General features: G+C 40.4%; 1 protein-coding gene across 3 annotated transcripts in view; it reads left to right on the forward strand.

The window, feature by feature from the left end:
• The window catches only part of ZNF407 (zinc finger protein 407), a 448,632-nt gene that overhangs the window by 214,413 nt on the left and 214,109 nt on the right, over nucleotides 1-20,110 (forward strand). Inside the window, exon 5 of one of the 3 annotated variants that reach the window (XR_005985480.1) lies at nucleotides 3,040-3,156. The exons of the other annotated variants lie outside the window; for them this stretch is intronic. The gene's annotated coding sequence lies outside the window, so the exon portion shown is untranslated. The remainder of the gene's footprint in view (nucleotides 1-3,039; nucleotides 3,157-20,110) is intronic. 3 annotated transcript variants of the gene reach the window in all.

A 20,110-nucleotide genomic window follows, 5' to 3' on the forward strand; every position in this document is an offset into this window, starting at 1 on the left:
GCTAGATTGTGTTTTGAGAATTTTATCTAATGTATAAAACCATGCCTTCCACTTAGCTGAGGTTCACTGCATAATTGTTAAATGAGGAACATTTAAAATGGGTACTGATGGCAGGTATATGGAAATTTAGCAAAGAAGAAAGGAAGGCATTACCAGTGTGAGAGATGAGGTGAGGAAGATGATGGGCTGAACTTTCGGGAGGGGTTTTTTGTAGGAGGAGAATCAATTTCTAAAGCAAGTGAAGTAGTAGAAAGCTGTGACTGGAAATGTATTTCAGGATTTGTGTGGAAGACTTAGCCAGTTGGCTTGTAGCAACCCAGAATAAACAGGCCATGTGTCTACATCTGGCTTGATATACCCAGGGGAAAGACAGGGAGTGGCATGCAGGTATTGGCGTGGGGCAGACAGACACTGTATCAAGGAGTCTGTGATATCTGGTTATCACTTGTGCCATTTGGCAGCTCTGTGGAGCCAAGAGGGCTGTCTTCCTGTGATGTCAGGCTATGAGATGGGATCTCTATTCCAGAGTTCCCTGACTTGTTGGTTACCATCACCACCTTTTATGTACAGGCTCGTCACCGTGGTGAAGTGGTTCGGGAGCAGAAGAATTGACTATTAAATATTATAATAATTATAGTTCAGCTCTAAATGAAAAAGTACAGAGTGTGACAGTGCTGGGCAATTGGCTGCTTTACTGAAATAGGAAGTACATATGGTCCCTACTTGATTAGTTACCAGACAGTGCCAGGCGCACGGTTTTATTTCACCCTTTACCACCCATTCCATCTTATGGGGAGTTGATAGCCCATAAAATCAGAGCTCTAGGATGCAGATCATGACTTGCAATGCAAGTGTGTTTAGTCCTGGAGCTCTTATCTTTTTGCTGCTTCGTAATGCCACCGATTGGGATGTAAAATGTCAGTTTAGTGTCTTAGGAATAGAAGTCCATGATGGGAGTTATTAGAACAGGGCATCCGTCCTGCAGAGAAGGTTGTGGTGATTGACACTCAAGATGGAAATTGGGTAGTGGTGGTGGATGTTGAGGTAGCCATGTTGAAAGACAGTGGTGGTCCGCCAGGAGTGATCGAGTTAGTGAGTGATCTGCCATGTGGGGGTAGGCAGAAAGCTAGGAGTGCCTACAGATGTGTTTGCCTTCTCAATCTCAGTGTTTTCAGAGATTGGGCCAGGATATAATCCTCAGCTCAGAAATCCTGTCCTGCCCATAGAATAGCTGCTGTACAGAAAGCGAGTGTTGGGACTAGTGTTATTTTGGGAAGTCTCTATTGAGAAATGTGTCCTTTAGGTTTCAAGATATTGAGAGGCTATCAGTATTTTTTAATACATTTTTGAAATGTGTTTAGATTGTTAAAGAATCAAGCTTATTTTATTTTTATTTTTAAAGATATTATATTTATTTATTAGAGAGCATGCATGCACAGGTAGGTGGAGAAGCAGGCAGGAGGGGGAAGACTCAAGGAGACTCGGGGAGGAAGCCCAACTTGGCTCCATCCCAGGACCCTGAGATCATGACCTGAGCCAAAGGCAGATGCTTAACTGACTGAGCTACCCAGGTGCCCCAAGTCAAGCTTATTTAGTTTTAGTATGAACAGAATGTGGGTGTCACATCATGTAGGTGAAGGAGTAAGCTAGCAGGGACCTGAAGACCGGGGTAGTGCCTTTGTGTATCTGCCGGGTCCAGCCAGGTAGTTCTGGGCCGGTCCTCTGTTATTTTAAAATGGAGAGTTACGACGTTTTGGGCAGTATGGCATCAGACTGTCTCTTTAATATTAATGTATTTTCCAGAACTAACATAAAAGAAATTTAAAATACTTAAAATACTTAAGAAAATTAGAAAGTGCTTAGGAGAAGTAATTGTCGCAGGTGTCCAGTGTGGAGTGAGATGAGGACTGTAATTGGCACTAAATTTAGCACCGAGCTTCCCATCAGCAAAAAGTACACAGAAACACACATGCGGACCTACTTTGCTTACAGACTGTTGATTTTCTAACCTAAGGCTGTGTTTTATTTACTGGCAGAGACAACCTTTTCTTGTCATTCATTGCCAGACGGTATTTGGGCTTTTGTTATTAGGTCACTTTCCTTTTGCAGAACTTATAAGAACTTTCTTCATTGGCTCTCTTTGGAATGAAGGGGAATACAGTCACACTCAGCCAAGGACCTTTCTCGTGGGCTCTGTGATGGCATAAGTGGAGGCATGTGGTTTTCTGGTTGGATGGCACTATGGCACATCTCAGAAAAGCTGCTGCAGAGCAATCTCCCCATGCCCTTGAACTGCACCCTGCTCGCCTTCTCTGTGCCTCTCACCTCCCTTCTGCCGCCATTGTTGGTCAGGGCTATGGACCATGCTCTCTTCTAGGCTCATCTGGAGCTTGGCCAAAGCATGTGCTAAGTGTGTGGTGTGTCCCATGGAGCTCCATTCTCTTTAGAAACCAAACAGCAAAATTCGAAAGTTAAAGAACTTTTCTTTATCCTTCTCTGATCTGGAAAAAACCAATCCTACATCTATATCTGTCATGTTTATGGGGTAAAGATGGGATGAGGTAGGATGTTTACCAAAATGTTAATATTTCTCATCCAGACAAAACAAAACATAGAATCTCTGTATCTGCTTGACCACCTGCTTTGCCCTTGTCAGTACTTGGTGTCCCAGCTCCACTGACGGTGTGTCTTGAAGGAGAAGAGGAGGATCGTGAGCATGCACCGCGTGGGTGGGCATTGGTGGATCAGGCGTGCGACACGTTTCTTGTTCCTGCCCCCAGAAGGCACTCTCCGTCTCCCTGTGTCTCCCAGACCCCCTGTATTGTGAGTGAAGTTTTGTTAGACTTTTTGCTTTGAAACAATTTCAAATTTATAGAAAACTTATGAGAATCAAACAAAGAACTCCTGTATACTCTTTGTTGGGAGAGCCTATTCAGTTTGTCCACGTTTCCAGTAATACCTTTGTAGCAGAAGAATATTATCCTCCGTCCTTGGGAGCTGCCATCTTACTTTCTGTCTCTGTGATGTTTGACTCCTGAGGGCTTCATGGAAGTGGCATCGTGCGGTCTCTGTCCTTTTGTGACTGGCCTATTCCACTGAGAAAACTGCCCTCAAGGTTCATCCGTGTGGTAGCAGGGGTCTGGATGCCCTCCCTTGGTAAGTCTGAGTCATTGGGGCTTATTTGTAGACACCACACTTGCCAGTTATCTGTCAGTGGACACCTGATTTGCCTCTGCCTCTTGGCTCTTATGAATATGTTGCTGTGAATGCAGTGTACAAGTATCTATTTAAGACCCTGCCTTCATTTCTTTTGGGATATACCCAGGAGTGGAATTGCTGGGTCATATGATAATTTTGTGTAATTTTGTGGGGAACCTTCATCCTATTTTCCACCACAGCTGCACTGTTTTGTGTTCCCAGCAGCCGTGTGTGAGGATTTCAGTTTCCCCACATCCTTGCTGACACTTTATATTTCTGGTGTTTTTGACCTGTGGTTGTGAGGTGAGAGAGCGCTTGTGTTAATTATAGTATCTTCTGTGGACTAGTACACATCCTTATTTTTCTCTCACTGTTTATTACTTTCGTGTATGTAGAACTTAAAAGTTAATTTGGCCTTTTATTTTCACATTTTTAATGGTTGAAAAGGATCATGTAGATTTGAAGGCTTATAATTGATGGGTTTGTTTTGTCTTGTTTTGTTTTACTTTGACAGTTTGATGATTTCCCAGATTTCCTTTTTGGAGTACCTAAATCATACCTTGAAAGGAAGAAAACAATTAAAACTGATTCTCCCCTTTGACTTAGAACTTGTTAAATGAAAATGCAGATCATTAGTTCCATTCAAGTTTTTTAGAAGCTTTATGCTTTTTACCGTATTTATCACTAAAACTTTTTCAGTGTTCTTCAAGGTCTTTTAAATTCTGCCAACTTCAGATATTGGATTTTTTTTTTTCTGTTTTTATAACAAAGTCAGCTATTTGACAGTATCTGACTCCATCCTTTCTTGGGGTGCCATATACATAGGAAGGAACACTGAGGACCCAGGAGACCTGCAGACTCACAGGTGGAGTTCTTGGATTCCAGCACTCGTGTATCCCTGTACTCTGTTCGGGTGATGGCCTCTCACTACAGCCCAGCACCAGGTAGCTCTGTTGTGCTGGCTTCCATGTACTGCATGTTCTTATTCAAACCTTTACCCCAGTCTTCAGGTTTTCAGACCTAGCTCTATCTGTGCCTCCTGCATCAGACAGGTAGATGCATTCATTCACTTAGCACTTACTTTGTTATGGACCTTGGATTGTATTCACCTTGCATATCCTTGGGTTACTTCTGGAGGAGACAGAAAATTAGACTGTGATTGTTGGACTGGGTGGAAGCTTTTGTGATGAAATTACACATGGGGATGATTAGTTCAACATGGGAAGAGCCTTCTACAAGGAGGCCATAAGGTTCACTGAAATCAATGGCCTGCTGACCAGGGGAAGCAGTGCCTTGGGGCGGTGCTGCAAAATGAGCGCCTCTAGGCAAGGTTGACCATGCCAGCTGGGAATAAGCTGGAGTTGGTGCCAGATATTGCAGTTCTGAAAGCAGAGGTTTTGAATTTCATTCTGAACACTGTATGAGGTTGTAGGAAGTTGATTTTGGGTTCAGCTTCCAGTAGTAGAGACCACTCTTCCTCAAAAAAAGGGAAGGGAGGAAAGGGGAGGAAGTAAAGAAAAGATACAAGAAAAGCCAAGCAGCAACATAACCATAAAGGGGATTGTTTTCTTCCATGAGAGGCATTCACAGTAGTTTCGTGTGCTGCCAGCCTCGCTCTTCTCTCTCTGCTCACCCCAGAGACACCTGTGGTCCAGCAGACTCCCTGGCCTTTAGCCTTGACATCCTAGTTGCAGGCCAGAAGGGGCAGGAACAGAGGCAGTCAGGATAGGGCCCCACTGTAGAGCGCATCTCTGGAGAGAGTCTTTTAGGCCTGTGTGGTCAGTTTCTTTGGCCTTCTTTCCCTGACTTGCCTATATACCAACTATAACAACTCTGGAAAGGAGCTTCGTGACCTGCTGTTACCAAGAAGGAGAGGCAGAATGGACATTGGATGAAGCTCCAAGCAATCTTTGCCACAGGGTTCACTAAAGGATATGAAATGGACTAATTTGATCAAGTTTTCTTTTTCAATGAAGGCTTATGGGTAGTGATTTTACTAGAAAGCAGGTTAACTGGAGGCATGGTTCCAAGATAATCCAGGTGAGAGGTGATAAGAAACTTTGCTGTGTCTTTCCGTCCTTCATGCTTGTCCCCTGCAGGCTGTCTTATGCTGCCGCTTGTTCACCAGGGCTTCAGGGGTTACCCTGTCTCTCTGGTCTGTGTGCTGTTATTACTGCTCTTTGGGCTCTTTCCCTGCAATATGTAAACCTTGTTCAAATCTTGCCTGCTAAACCCCTTGTCTCATCCACTACTGTCCTTCTCTTTTCTCTTTGACATACTTTTTTGAGAGGACAGTGTTCTCGCATCTGTTCCTTCACCCACTGGTAAAGACTGCTTGCCTCATGGGATCATGATGCTTGGTGGTCTACTGAAACTAGATTTGGCTGAGTCAGTGGTGATCCCTCACCTGGTTGTATCTGGAAGCTTCTGTCTACCCCGTGCATCACCCCAAGCAGTGCTTTTGCCTTGGCTTCTCCTTACTCCTTGTGGTTCTCTTCCAATGGCCACTGACAAGCTCACGGCTATTCAGCACCAAGGTTTATGAGGCACAAGTCCAGTATGGGAGGTGTTACAGAAGCATCTTTCTTCTTTTGGCTTGAGAAGTCTCAGGTGAGCAACTGGAAAGTTCTCACGGGGGAACATGATACTTAAACCCTGAATTTCTGTAAGGTGCTTTGCCTAGATTTCCTTGGACAGCCCTGGGACATGGGCGTGCTTTTTCTGTTGCATTGACAAAGATAGGCTCAGAGAGAGGAAGAACCTTTCTAGGAGCCTCTGCTACATGGTAAAGATGAGATATTTGAACCCTCATCTTTGTGATTATAGTGTTCATGTACTTTACTTTTCCAAGGTAGGTGAGACAGGCAGATTTAATTTTAAAAAGATCAAGCTCATGTTGATTTGTATTTCTAGCTATAGGTGAGGGAAAAAATAACCTTAGAGAGTATCTAAATCAGGAAGACACTGCCTGTGGGTGTAAAATATGATTGTTATTTGAGTTGATTTCAAATGTGATGAAATCATTGAAGTTGTAGTAGGAAGAAAAAAAATCCCTGGGGAAATGTTGAAGAATTTCAGATTTTACAGTTGATGTAGATTTCACTTATGGCGTTTCCTTATGAACATTCATTAGTAATAACGTGCTCCCAGAGTTGAGTTGAGTTGATTGTCCTTTTCTTTAACTTATGACTTGTTTTATATACGTATGTGTGTGTGTGCACGCACATGTATATACATATATAAATGTATAAATATATACACACTCACTGTTATATATATTTATGTTATATATGTAAATGTATACACACATTTGTTACAAATAAGGACTATATATTTTTCCTCAAGCTATCATGTATAATATCTGAAAATTTGCCCCTTTTGTTAACTAGCACTAGAAAAGGAACTGTTGGGGCTGAGTGCAGAGAAAGTAAGAAAAGGTAATAAGGCAGGAGGAGAGGGTTTTTTTTTTTTAAACTTACAGCCTGGGGAATAAAAGAGCCTCAGGCTAACATTTCACAGCTTGTGTAAACTATATTTAATTTTTATGTAATACAACATACCATTCCAAAGCCCACCTCTGGGAACCTTATGTTTTGAAGTGTTACTGGGGAAATTCGCCACCCTGTGCTAAGGTAATGCTCCCCTCGTGGTGGTCTGTGATCATGGCACACAAGCCTTCTGCATATTTGCTGTTCCCTCAGGGTGATTTGGGCATTTTAAAGTCACTCTAAGTATGAGGAACCTAGCTAAATTTCATCCCAGAAGTTATATTAAGGTCTTTCCAGGAGTCAAACAGAACACCTCTGAATAGATTATGTAACAGGGAACCCAGACGTGGTACACGCTCTAACCAGGAGATGGAGCACACCAGTGATGCAAGGGACTGCCTCTGCCTGAAGTAGCCCGTGGCTGGGTCACTAGGGATATGTCAGGCACCCCTGTAAGTGCCGAGGATTCAGTTATAAATAAGAAAGACCAGGCTCCAGTTCTCGAGAAAGCCTACATTCTAGCATTGTAGAAAAAACCTGTAAACAAGAAAAATGAATGAAAAGATAATTTTCCTTAATCCTACAGGGTAATGAGCGAGATTGCTATGGAGGGTGATACCACTTTGACCAGGGTGATGAGGACAGCACTGACACAGGTGGGACCTGTGGGCCTGGGGTGGCAGCCGTGTAGAGGGAGGAATGATCACACAGGCCCTTAGCAGGAGGAGCTGGGCAGAGTCCAAAGAGCAGACCAAAACTTGTTATCACCGGGGTGAGCGTGTTGGGGAGGGTGCTCTGAGTAGTCCCAGGTCAGCTTTCTTTAGACCTTGTAGGTGCCGTTATGGCTGTGTGCTGTATCTTGAGTTTAACACAAAGCCCTTGAAGACAGGTTCAGGATCTCCCTTATCCTTGAAAAGTCACTTAGGCTAATTTGTGGGCAGGGGATTGGCAAGGAGCAGGTTACTGCTATTGTGGCTGGAATCAGTGGTGACTTGCCCTGGGTGGTGGCAGTGGGGACAGAGTGATGGGGATGCATTGGGCAGAACGCAGCTTGCTAGACTATGTAGTGAGGTCATGGGGAAAGAGGATCCAAACATGATGTCTGGGGCTGTGCTGTGAGCACTTGGGTGGGTGGTGATTCCTCCTGCTAAAGTGGGGAGTCTTGGGCAAGAGAGTAATTGAGGAATGTGGGGCAGGGTGGTGTATTCCTTATGGACACTTAATATTGAGGTATCCTTTAGACATTCAAGTGGAGGTCACAAGTGATAGTTTAGCTTCACATGTTAATCCTGAGTTTACATGGATGAGAATCTTTAATTTTTCATTATTTCTGAAAATAATCATTCCTAAGAATTATACCCTGATTTTTTTTTGAAAAATCTAACCTGAGATTTTCAAACTTTAGCATATAAACCTATCTCTTTTGTTCAGTAGCAGTGCAAGAGAATGCCTGATTAACCCTTATAGTGCCAATGAGTCCCTTTAAGGTACCCCCCTCACAATATGGATAAAATTGTCTCAGTTGGTTTAGAAACTGTTCTTCAGTTGTATTTAGTTTTTGCTCTGTGGGTCCTGTCATAGGTATGACCTAATTTCTTCCTTTCTTACACACTTTATACCTGGAAAAATGGAATGATTTGGGTATGGAGAAATCTCTTACATTCTCTTTTCTTCTTCTTTTTGTACTGTTCACACGTCTGAGCATCCCTTGGAACAATTTAGGTTAGAGGTCCCTGCGAAGCTCTATCAAAGCTATGCTGTCTGGCACGTTCTGCGTATTGTCGTTTCTCTCTAGAACTAACCCTTGACTGAATTAACTGTGCCACCTCCAGAAGGTCTTTGTTTTGTGTTATCGGGAAGATATGTTTCATATTTTCATAGAACAAAGAAATACAAAATACTTCTAGATGTGACAAGGCCATTCAAATGTATTTAATGGCCTTGTACATTGACATAAAAGTGTCACACCTTTCTCTCTTTCACTGCCAGACTACAGGGACAAGGTGACAGACAGTGAAGGGGTATGGATAGAAATAGGACTCAGTTTCTTTCAGACTTTAGAGATACTGAAAATTAATGCTTGCAGGGTTAACGATAAGCTCCCTTTTTACTGTGAGGCACCTTCTGGTGTTGACAGTTGACCAATATAACTTTGGCTTTGACTGGTCTTAGGAATAAACATGATTTTATACTTTTTAAAAAGAAATAAACAAACAAAAACCAAAATTGCTTCAGCTGTTAGATTCCTGACAGTAACCATGTTGACTGGGGTGATGACTTCTAGAGATACCTTATTCTCCCCTCCCTTCCCTTTTTCCCTTTCCTTTTCTTTTCCTTTTTCCTTTTTCTTTTCCTTTTCCTTTTCCCTTTCCTTTTTCTTTTTCTTTTCCTTTTCCTTTTCCTTTTCCTTTTTCTTTTTCCAGAAAAGGCTTAAATTACCCCTTCTATTGACCATGTTAGCCTGGGAGGGCTTCTTCTGAGAGCAGTTATCAGCCCTTGCCAATTTTCAAAGCCTCTGTGGGAAGAAGCGTAAGACTCCTTCCAGCTCATAGTCTTTTTCTTGATCTGGAAACAGCTACCAGAACAAACCCTGATTGTCCCTGTCATCTTTGCAGCTCTGCATCCATCGTACACATCTAGTCTTACAATCACAGTGAGACCAGACACTTACCACCCCTCCTTCATCTCTCACTACTGAAGGCAGTTCGGTTCTCTATACATTGCTTGAGCCAGTCTGTGACAAGGTCCAGTGTCAGCTGTTGTGGCAAGATCCTGGGTGGGATGAACTGGCTCCTGGCCTCTCTCTGTGGATTTATGGTTTAGATCGAAGTAGACATGACCCACTATACTACTGTGACTGTATGGCAGGTGCCATTATACAGTAAAAACTGCCTGTGATGGCAGAGTAGGAGACAGGACTGCTGCTCACCAACATTTGGAAGACTTCATTCAAGTCTTGGGTTTTATTCATTCAAGATAAAGGAAGTAAATTCCTGGTAGAAGGAAAATTTTGAGTAGGTGTGTCTATATCTTAAATGAAGGGGTAGTGGTGTTTGAGTTCTGAAAAGAGAGGCAAATGTGTCTGGAGATGACCTGAGAGATGCAGATTTCAAGCAGGAAGAGGAATTTATGAATTGATTCAGCCAATACTCAGTTATGCTGCTGCTGTGCAGTGCCAGTCCCATTAGGAAATAAAACTGTAACATGAAAACGATTCAGGTCCCACTGCAAGGAAGCTGACATTCTAGGAGACAGATACTCTCATCACAAAAATAATGGGAGTCGAGATTGCATCACACCGCAGCAGCTCCATGATAGGAGAGTTCACTGCACGGTCTGTGGGTGAGACGGGAGGGCTGATTCTAGGCTCAGGCTGGTGGCCGTGGTCAGGCAGCTCTGGAATCTTAATGGGACATGGTATTATGTAAAGTCCTTTAAGAGGTTTGAAATGAGGCAAAGGGAAGATAGTTTAAAAACTAGAGAAGATAAATGTTTAGTCATGGACATTTACCTAGAGGCTTTGAGTATAAAGATTTGAAAGACTGACAGCATCTCCAGCATCTTTCCAGTTGCTGCACCTACCTCTGCCTCTTGCCCCAACTCCTGGACTACAGAACAGCTGCACTTTATTTGCCAGCTTGAAGCCTCCCTCAGCAACCCCTTCTTCCTGCTTTCGTCATGTTTGGACTCTGCCACCATGTCCTTCGGAGGCAGCTCTCTGGGTACCTTCACGGAACCCCTGGGTGAGCCTGTTTGCCTCATGCAGAGGCCTGCTACTTGCCTTGGGCTGGCCTCACTTCCCAGTGTCCCAGGTAGCTTACTCAGCAGGAGAGCCTGTGCCTCGGTTTCCAGTCACTGTGTAAATTTTAACAACCTCCCTCACTGTGGGGTGGTAAAAGAGTCAGAGTTGTAGTGAAAATCAGTGTCATTTCTCAAGAGTGTGCCAGGGCCAATGTTCGCATACTGGATGCTGTGACTTGCATCTGATGCTGGGCCCACGCAGCTTGGAGTGAGGGAACTGGTTTGAAAAGAGCCAGCAACTCGCCATCTGCACCCATCACCCTTTGACTGGCTGCAGCTCTTTCTCCAGGATCCCAGGATGCTATGCGGGGCTTGCCTCAAAAACTGTTAATTCTCTCGCCTGGAATCCTGTTGGTTGTCACTCAGAGTGTACTCTTTTGAGACCCTACATCTGACCAACGACTTCTCAATGCTCACAGCTCTTTTTCAGGCTGTCACTCCTTGATCTAGAAGCTTCTGTGGCCCAGAATCAACCTGTATGAGTAAAAAGGACCCATCTGTGCAAGATCACTTTCTATTCTGACACTCACTCCTGAGCACCTCATGAAACCGTGTGCTGCACACCACCATCAAGGATACTTGCCCTGGTGTGCAGGTGGGTGCAGTCTCCTTACCACGAGGCTGCTAAGGTCTTCTGGTTTGGTGGTTCTTGTGTGTACCTGGTGTTCCTGTCTTTCACCTTGAAATTCACAGACCTGTTACACTCAGCTGACCCCTTTCTGCGTCCCATTGTTTGTCATGAAGCTCTGCACCTATAGGACAGTCTTCCCTACTCTGAGTTCTAACAGGTGTCCTCAGTGATCTGATCCAGGTCACGCTCCTCTCTCCTGTACTGGAGTGTCCTGTGTGAAGCTAGTCCCCAGCACCACAGCTTGGCCTTTCTCTCTAGCCCTCCTGTTACACTCAGCACCCTCAATAATGGTACTGATCAAAATGTGCTCCTGGCCTGCACGTCACAGCCCCTCGAGGCGATCATTAAAAGCAGTAGATTCTCCTTCCCTTCTCTAACTGCTGTCAAGCAAGCCTCTAGATAATTTCTCTTCCCAGTAACTTCTCCAAGGGTTCTTAGCAACATAGAGTCTGAGAACTGCTTTCTGGTTCTCCTGTTCTGTGACCTGATGTCTAACAACAGTTACTATTTGGCCTTGAAACCCTAGGACTGTTAGCAGCTCACCACTTACTGTTACAGGGTCTTCTACTCTGCAACTGCTTTTCCCGAGGTCAGTGGCTCCTGCTCTTGTCTGACCACATTCAATGAATTCAGCCACATGGGCTATTTATCTGAGTACTTACCATATACACTCTGAGTCCAGTAACAACAGTGTTTTTATTTCTCTGTGGCTGTGTTCATCAGACCTGGTGGTGCATGGCTTTTCCTTTACACACAGACAAAGTGTCCCTAACAGCTTCCCTGGTTTGTACCAGCCAGAGGTAGAATTGTGCTACTCCAGAAGCTTCTTTGAAAGCAGATTGAGCACGTCCCTTCTAAAGAGATTATTTACCAGAGCATACTAGTTGAGCAGTAGACAACAAAAGGTGTTCTCCTTTCCATATACCCTGAACATGTCCTCAGAGTCTAACGCCTGCAGTTTTGTACCTGTGATGGATACTCACACATGCAGATCTGGCAAGTTGTCACTTCACAGACGGTTGCAGAAATGTTCCTTTTCGATTAGTTTTATCCTTATGTAAACCAAACTCTATAGTATAATGAACATCACGGGTTTGAACTGCATGGGTCCACTTATGTGTAGATTCTTTATAGCATACTGTTATAAATGTCTTTTTTTATCCTTGTGATTTTCTTCATAACATTTTTTTTCCTCTGCGTTACTTCATTATAGGAACGCAGTATATAAAACAGAGACAAAATAAGTGTTAATCAACTGTTGATGTTATCAGTAAGGCTTCTGCTTAGTAGACTGTAAGTGGTTATATGCGATCTTTAGCAGTGACAGGGGTGGGGATGGGTTGTGCCCCTGCCCCCCTGTTGTTCAAGGTAAATTTTATATCCTTCTTTGGGCTTTATTACCTTTCAAGAGTATAGATAGCATGGTCATGTTATGAACCTACTAGTATATCTTCATTCTAGAGGATGGAAATGTAGAGAGAGTTCCATTCAAATTACTTAGAGATAGATCATTCAGTAGGCTTAGATTTTTTTAAAAACCCAGTATTGGCTGTTGTGTAACTATAATGAATGCCTGTTGGTACAGGTGATATACAGGTATCTTGGTATCTTGCATCTTGCACATTATTGTTACATTAAAGCTATTTAAGTTCCATATCAGTCACTTTTAACACTTCAAAAATTGTTTTTTTGTCAGAATGCTAAAAATAATGTAAATTTAAAGTTTTTGATGTTTCACAATACTAGAGATTCTTATATTTATTTTTGTTGAAGAGCATACTGAATTTTTTCTTTGTGTTTTAATTTTTTTCTTTGTGGAGCTTTAAAAATTATTTCTTATGGAAACTCATTTTTTTTTAAAGTATGGTTCAGATGCAGAAAATACAAAAAGAGTAAAAATGTTATGTGAAAGCGAACCATGTGGGTTCTACTAGTCCAGTCATGGAGCTGTTAATTCTACACTTGGGAACATGTCCAGATTTAAAGGCTCAGGTGCACTTTACTAAGATATGTATTATTAAAATCCCTGTATTTGTGCTAGTGTGGCAGGAGTTTTAGAAGGCAGAGCATACCTTACCGTTTTATTGCATTACATTAGATTTATATTTTCAAACATATTTGTTGTCAAAATCCAACATAAAGCCATTTCCTCATACGTGCTTTTTTTGCACTAAATAATTAACCAGACACTTTGCCCCTTCTTTGGCTGTACGAGATCCTGAGTAAACTTAAGAGTAATGTTGCAAGAAAGTCTCTACTGTACCTTGAAATGCCTTAATGTGTTATAGTCAGTTAAGACACCGTTCTGCCATTTGTAGAAACTTGGTGGTTTCTAGGGTTTTGTTCATTTCACTCTTGTGTGTTGTGATCCTTATATTTTTACTCACTCTTCAGATCCTTGTTTGACCTTATAGAATTTTAAAATTTCATTCAATGTTTCCTTTTTTAAAGACTTAGAAAAATCTTTCTCAACATTATAGTTGTCTATAACTATATTCCTGATATTATATAGGCATCCTCGTGTTTCTGGCCCTTATATTTGCTTTCTTTCCCCACAGAATGGCCCAAATAAGGAAGGGACGACTAAATCTGGGAATTCCTTGGGTCATTGCTGATTCTTGGGGGAGTCCATATCTCCTTTTATTGTCTGTGCTGTTTTTCCACTGTTATTAGTCATCAATACCCTTTGCTCTTATTGACGACTGTCTTTGTATTTGTTGGATTTCTAGCCCGATTCTTTCTAAACACTCAAATAGATACAATCCCGCTTTCACTTCCTCTCTTCCCAGTGCTCCTTAAAATACGTGCTCCCTTTCTATGCTTCATTCCATCTGCAATCCCAAGAATGTTATTTTGTTTGTTAAGATAGGAGCCTAGGTGGACCTATTAAAAGATGCCACTTCACAACTCAAGCAGTGATTCCTACAGTTGTCAGTGACCTGATTGGTTTGTGAAGCTCACATTCCGTTGGAATCTCAAGATCCTCCACTGGCCCTGAGCTTGTCTGTGTATGTGTGTGAAGCTTTGCTATTTACAGGACATTTTACTTTTATGCACTGTGGTCTTTTTCTTTGTTTCTTTCTGTCTGCCTTTTCTGTCTTTCTTTTTCCTTTTTTTTAATGTTTGCATTCTAACCCAATCAACAATGTTGAAAGTTCTTTCCAGGAAGATTTACAGCCTATTTGTTCTTACATTCATGACCAGCTACTCAAAAGTGGGGCATTTTCTTAAATTCATCTGTTTTGTTTTATCAGATTAAAGGTTGCTCTACATTACTATGTTCTAGTTATTTTGATTCAAAATAATTGGCATGGAGCACTAAGGTAGATAGTAAGTAGATAGAATAGTGTTTTCTTTTCTGCAGTCCATTATATATATATGTGTGTGTGTGTGTGTGTGTGTGTGTGTGTGTGTGTGTGTGTGTGTAATATGGGCATTTCTTGCTCTGGAAGTCAGGTAAGTACATGTTGGGTTACTTGTTTGACTTAAACTAGATTTTTTAGTTTCGGATACTTTCTGCCTGATTTTAGAATGTGCATCTTTTCTTAGATACTTACATCTGTAATTTCCATGATTTTGACAGTCAGCAGTAATCTTTTTTTCCCACTCTTGATTATCTGGACGTTCTTAACTATTTGTAGGTGGTTCATAATTTTTACATTTCTGTTTCTGGTGTTGTTAATTTCACTGTACTAAGTATATTCTCTACCCATGGACTTAGGGGAGAAAATAGATAAAACTTTAATTTTGTTTTTCTTTTTTTTAAGCAGCTGTTTTTAATGCTTAGGGAAGTTTATTAAAACTTTGATGAAAATAATCAGGACAGTTTATTGTGGATTTGATTATTTGTACTTTTATGTATCATGCTGGTAAATGTAATTCAGGGTTCATTGTAGACTGGATTTTATTAATATATGTATATGAACATTTCCTCCAGGCACATTTGTATCAGCAGGGAAAACAACTGCCATTGCCATTCAAAATTGCTAGAATAGTTACCATTGGAACACAGTGTATTCATCTAGGCTGTCCCAGAGAAAGAGAGCTAACAGCATATGTGGAGACAGTTGACCTTTAAACAGCACAGGGTTAGGGGCACCAAGACCTTATGAGGTGGAAAACCAATGTAGACCTTTTGAGTCCTCCAGAGTATGTGTTTGGACAAAATTGAATTTTATGAAAATTGAATTTTGTTTGGTGTTAAATATGCAATTGAAGATTACCCCCTGATGCATATTACAGCATGGAGGGATCTGAGATTCCAGACCAGTGTTCATATTTTAGATTCTAGATTCCAGTGTTCTTATTTTAGAACTGCACAGGAGGAAGTTGAAAATCTAAGACTTGGGGAAGACTCTCTTCTCAATGTGCTTCTTCACATGGCTTTGAGGATACTGTACTTTCTTGTTCCTTATCTCTCCTAGTCTGGTCTGTTTTATGGCTTCTGTCCCTTTTCTCCAGACCCTAATTGTTAAAAGAGGTGCAGGCCTAGGTACTTTGCTCTTCTGTATCTGTATCGTTGTCCTGGAGATCTCATCCGGTGGCGTCTAGAATTAGTATCTGTGAGCTAGCAAGTCTCAAGTATGTTTCTTCAGCTCACACCTAGCTCCTGAACTGCACACTGGTACCTTCATCTATGGTATTTTCTTTTCACTTCTGTGTCTAATGGACATCTCAAATTTAACTTATGGAAACAAAATGATTCCCCTCCACCTCAGGCCCTCCACCCCAGTGTTCCATTATGGACTTCTTTATTCCAATTCTGCTTATGTGGACCATCCACCTTGGAGTTGTCCTGGATTTCTCCCTCTCTCACATCCCACATCCTGTCCATGAGATTCACAGTATGAATTGTGCCCTTGTGCTATCCACATCATTCCTGCCTCATTTCTCTGTGCTGTCTGCATTATTCTTGCCTCATTTCTCTGTGTTGTCCATATCATTCTTGCCTTGTTTCTCAAATGTCGTGATGTGCCGGAGCCAGCTCAGACAAGGCAAGCTGATGTGAAAGTCCAAGGAATTTTGTGAACTGGTTGGCATCATTTCGGGAGCTTGAAATAATTATTAATTAAATAACAGTATAATTTATGTATTTATGTTTCCTGTCTACTGTCTGTGTCCACCCAAGTGCCTACAACAGTACCTGAGGCAGAGAAGGCCCTCACTGAATCCATGAATTTAAAGGTCAGAGCTAATGATGTTAATTTTAGAATCATTTCAAGGCTTTTATACTAGATAATGAAAAAGAAGATTTTTTTTTCTAAAACCACATTGTTGTTTTTGGGCCATGTGCACAGATTTTGGGAACTTCAGTGATGAAAGTCACTGAGAAAGAGATATAGGCAGTCTTCTAGGTTACCTTTAGGTGCAGGTATCCAACATGTCACTTAAAAATATCCGGTTCAATAGAAGCTGGGGCCTTCATTACTGTCTCACAAGTAAATTTACACCCTGTTGCTGGGGTTACAGTCCTAAAATTGTAAATGTTGTTTCTCTAATAATAAAAATGTACTCTCTGGATTATAGTTTTTTTATTATGTCTTGGACAAAATTCATAATTTTTCTTCATAGTCTAATGTTTTAGGAATTAGATTTCTTTAATCTTTGTTTCATTCAGACATTGATGCATTAATATTTTTTGAAAAAGTTGGTTAAGATTTTTTTTGTTTACATTATATGCTAAATTGTCAGCTCTTTGAGATCTTATTTTATTCATTGTTGAATTGCCTATACCACCTAGCAAATGTGTTAGAAATGACAGGTGTCTAATAAAAGTATCTTGAATCTAATTCAATAACCAATTTCATTTTTTCTATATGGGCCCATAAATTTACAGCCTCTTTGAAACTCCATTATAACATTGTTAGATGTACTTTTTCATATTTGAAATACATTATTTCATATTTGCTTATGTAAAAGAAAGTACTGTGTCCAAGACTTTAAAATTCTTATTTACTAATGCATTTAAATCTTTCTCATAATGATCTACAGCATTTAATGTAGTAATGAAATTGCTCATATTGGTGCTTCCAGCAGCTTTTCCTTCTGTACTTTGTTGTTCCTGTTTATATCATTCGGATATCTTTTGAAAAACAATGACATTCTTTAGACCTCTGAAGATTTCCCTAGTGTTTTCTTTTTTCAGTGTGATTTATTTCCATTTTTTTGACCTGTTGAATACATCAGTTAAACAAATGTTTGCTTATTTTACATAAATTGTTCTTTTTCTTCTTGTACAATCTCATAACTAAGTCTTCATAGGTCCTTAGATAGGAAAATGCTTCTCCCATCTGTCTACAGAGCTGAGCCATATTGGGTGATGCTTTAAAAAATAACCTGTTGGTGGGTAGCTGTATCAGGCTTATGTGTTTTATAATATTTTTGCTTTTGTAGTAATTTAATTACCACTTCTTGAGCACTTGCTACTTCATCTTCATTAGCAATTAACCCTCCACTGAGGTAAGCCAAAGAGCTCAGTAAATAAAAAGTAAATATTAATTCTAAATTCTGTATCTTTCGATCAACTTTATCAAATCAAGATTACATGGGGTTATAAATTAATTTCCAACAGGGAGAGGGGTATCTTTTCTGATAACAAAATTAACAAAAATACACCATACTCATCCATCTTTGCTTTTTTATTTGTTTAAAAGTAACCATTAGAAGTGTTTTATAGACCACAGCAACCCAGTGAAGGAATTCTGTTGTCCACATTCTTCATATGCACATAACTACAAAATCTGATTTTATTTAATAGTATGGTTTACTCACAGTCTCTAAAACTTTATATCTACCGTGGGTGGGATGAGGTTGTGTTCAAAGAACCCCAAAATCTTGCTTAGGTCTTTTTCTCCCCTTTTTCCATTACCTGGATCTGGGCTAGAGCAGTTTAGTAAGTGTTAATTTTCTGAATGAATGTTCAGATTTCGTCTTATAGGGTAATAGCTCCTCAAAGAGATAGGCTTTGTTTTTTTTCTATTTGAGTTTACTTATACCTCAAATAGTAAATGTAACATTGCCTCAGTAATTGCCTGGCAAAATAATGCTAATATCATCATTTGTTAAATATACTGTTTAGCCTAAATATTAAAGATAGTTCAGGAAAAAAATTGTGTAATATTACATATTTAGATAGAGGTATTAGATTTCAGGGAAATGAACTTAAAATGGTTGCACTCTTAATTATCCTCTCAACTCAAGTGATGGACTCAGAGCTTTTGTGATCTGACCTGTTTACCTCTTCATCTTCCCTTTTATTCCTGCCTTCGTCCTTTCCTGTTAGCCACAGCCATGCTAAATTCCTTCCATCTCCCTGACTGTGCCTTGTTTTCTTCTACCTTCTTGCATGCCTAAATTCTGCTCATCTTCCAGAACTGCTTCTCAGAAGCCTTCCCTGAGCTTCCACAGATGGACGAAGTGCCCATCCAAGAGCTCAGTGCTCCTGAGTATCAGGTGTATCACCCCCTCTGCTGGGGAATGTGGTCTCTCTCTGGACCCTAGGTCTGGAGCCTAGGTTACTTAAGGCACAGATGATTTCTTTTTCTCCTTCCTTCACATAACATGTGTTCATATCATTAATACAGACAATACTTATGAGGAGTGACTAAATTCATTTGGATGATACATTTAATATTTGTCTATATGTTTATCTTACAATGGCTTTTGGAATAGTGTATTAACTTATTTCTTTAAACATACGCTTCAAAAACATGTATGTTAAATATATGTTAAGTGATGGTAATATATTTTGTAAGAAATACTGAAAACAAAATCTTAACAGTTTTAAAAAAAATTTCAATTTATTAAAATGTGCTTAAAATTACAGATATTAAATTATATGCTTAGAATTGTCAGAATGGGAAAGTATGAGAAAAGAGATAAGAAGATGCTTTTTTAAGGTCCTCATTCCTAAGGAATCTGAGAGGACCCAGAAGGTACACCAGAGGTAGTTTTGAAAGTTAGCCTGTAAAAGATATTCAGAGTTAAGCCAACCCTGGATGGTCTGCCCTAAAGAAACCGAGGGGAATAAGACTAGGAAGAGGCTAAGGGCACAGAGTCACAGGACTAATGATTGAAAGGCAAGGTCTGAAAGTGAAATACCAGAAGGAAGAAAAGCCAAGTGATGCTGATGGATGATGGTGGAGTAAAAGCATGTGGCTCAGGCCATCTGTGACCCATATAAAGAGAACAGGACGCTCTACTGCCTTCAGGGGGCCAGGCTTAGAAGGCGACAAGAAGGGCAAAAGAGATCTCCGAAAGAGTGGAGAGTTTTTACTTAATTTTAGTCAACCTTAAATCTCTGCCTTGTAACTTAAAATTTCTAATAATTGAAAAGAATCAGCCGTGAAATGAGAGTGACGTTTGGTTCTACTTGTTGGGTTCATGCTGTTGTACATGTGTGCGCAGCCAACCAGCAGTGCTTGTTATTTACCAGATCATCTACTAAGAAGGGTCTTTTACTCAAAACCAGAAAAGAGGAGAGAGAAAGAACTAGTTTCGATAGCTTTTTGATTTGGAAAAGCATTTTGAAAATCATGATTTTCATTATACAGTAAGGGAGTAGCTTCCTTTCTGTGTTCATTCTAGTAAAGATTAATGATAGAGCAAGTCATATGAAATGAAGAATACTTTGTATTGTAATTTAATTCCTTTTATTTCTTATTTGTTTCCTTTTGTTTGTTTTTTACTGACATTCAAAAAATGAAAAACTTCTAGCTCATAACTTTGTTGCATTTCTAAGTCATTTCAACAGCAAAAAGAAATCATAGTATTATAACTAGAAGTTTAAGTGAGTCCTAAACTATTTGAAGAAAATTCTAAAATATACATTGACATTCTACAAGAAAAAGATTGAGTTTAAACAAAACAGCCTGAGCTAATTCCTCCAGATTTGTTAGCTTGAATTAAGAGCCCTTTTACAAGTATATTAGAAAAGTAAAAAAAAAAAAAAAAAAAAAAAGAAAAGTAAGTAGTCCCACAGTATAAGTAAATT

Source organism: Vulpes lagopus, chromosome 24 (assembly GCF_018345385.1).
Source record: "Vulpes lagopus strain Blue_001 chromosome 24, ASM1834538v1, whole genome shotgun sequence".
In the NCBI taxonomy this organism is placed as follows: Eukaryota; Metazoa; Chordata; class Mammalia; order Carnivora; family Canidae; genus Vulpes; species Vulpes lagopus.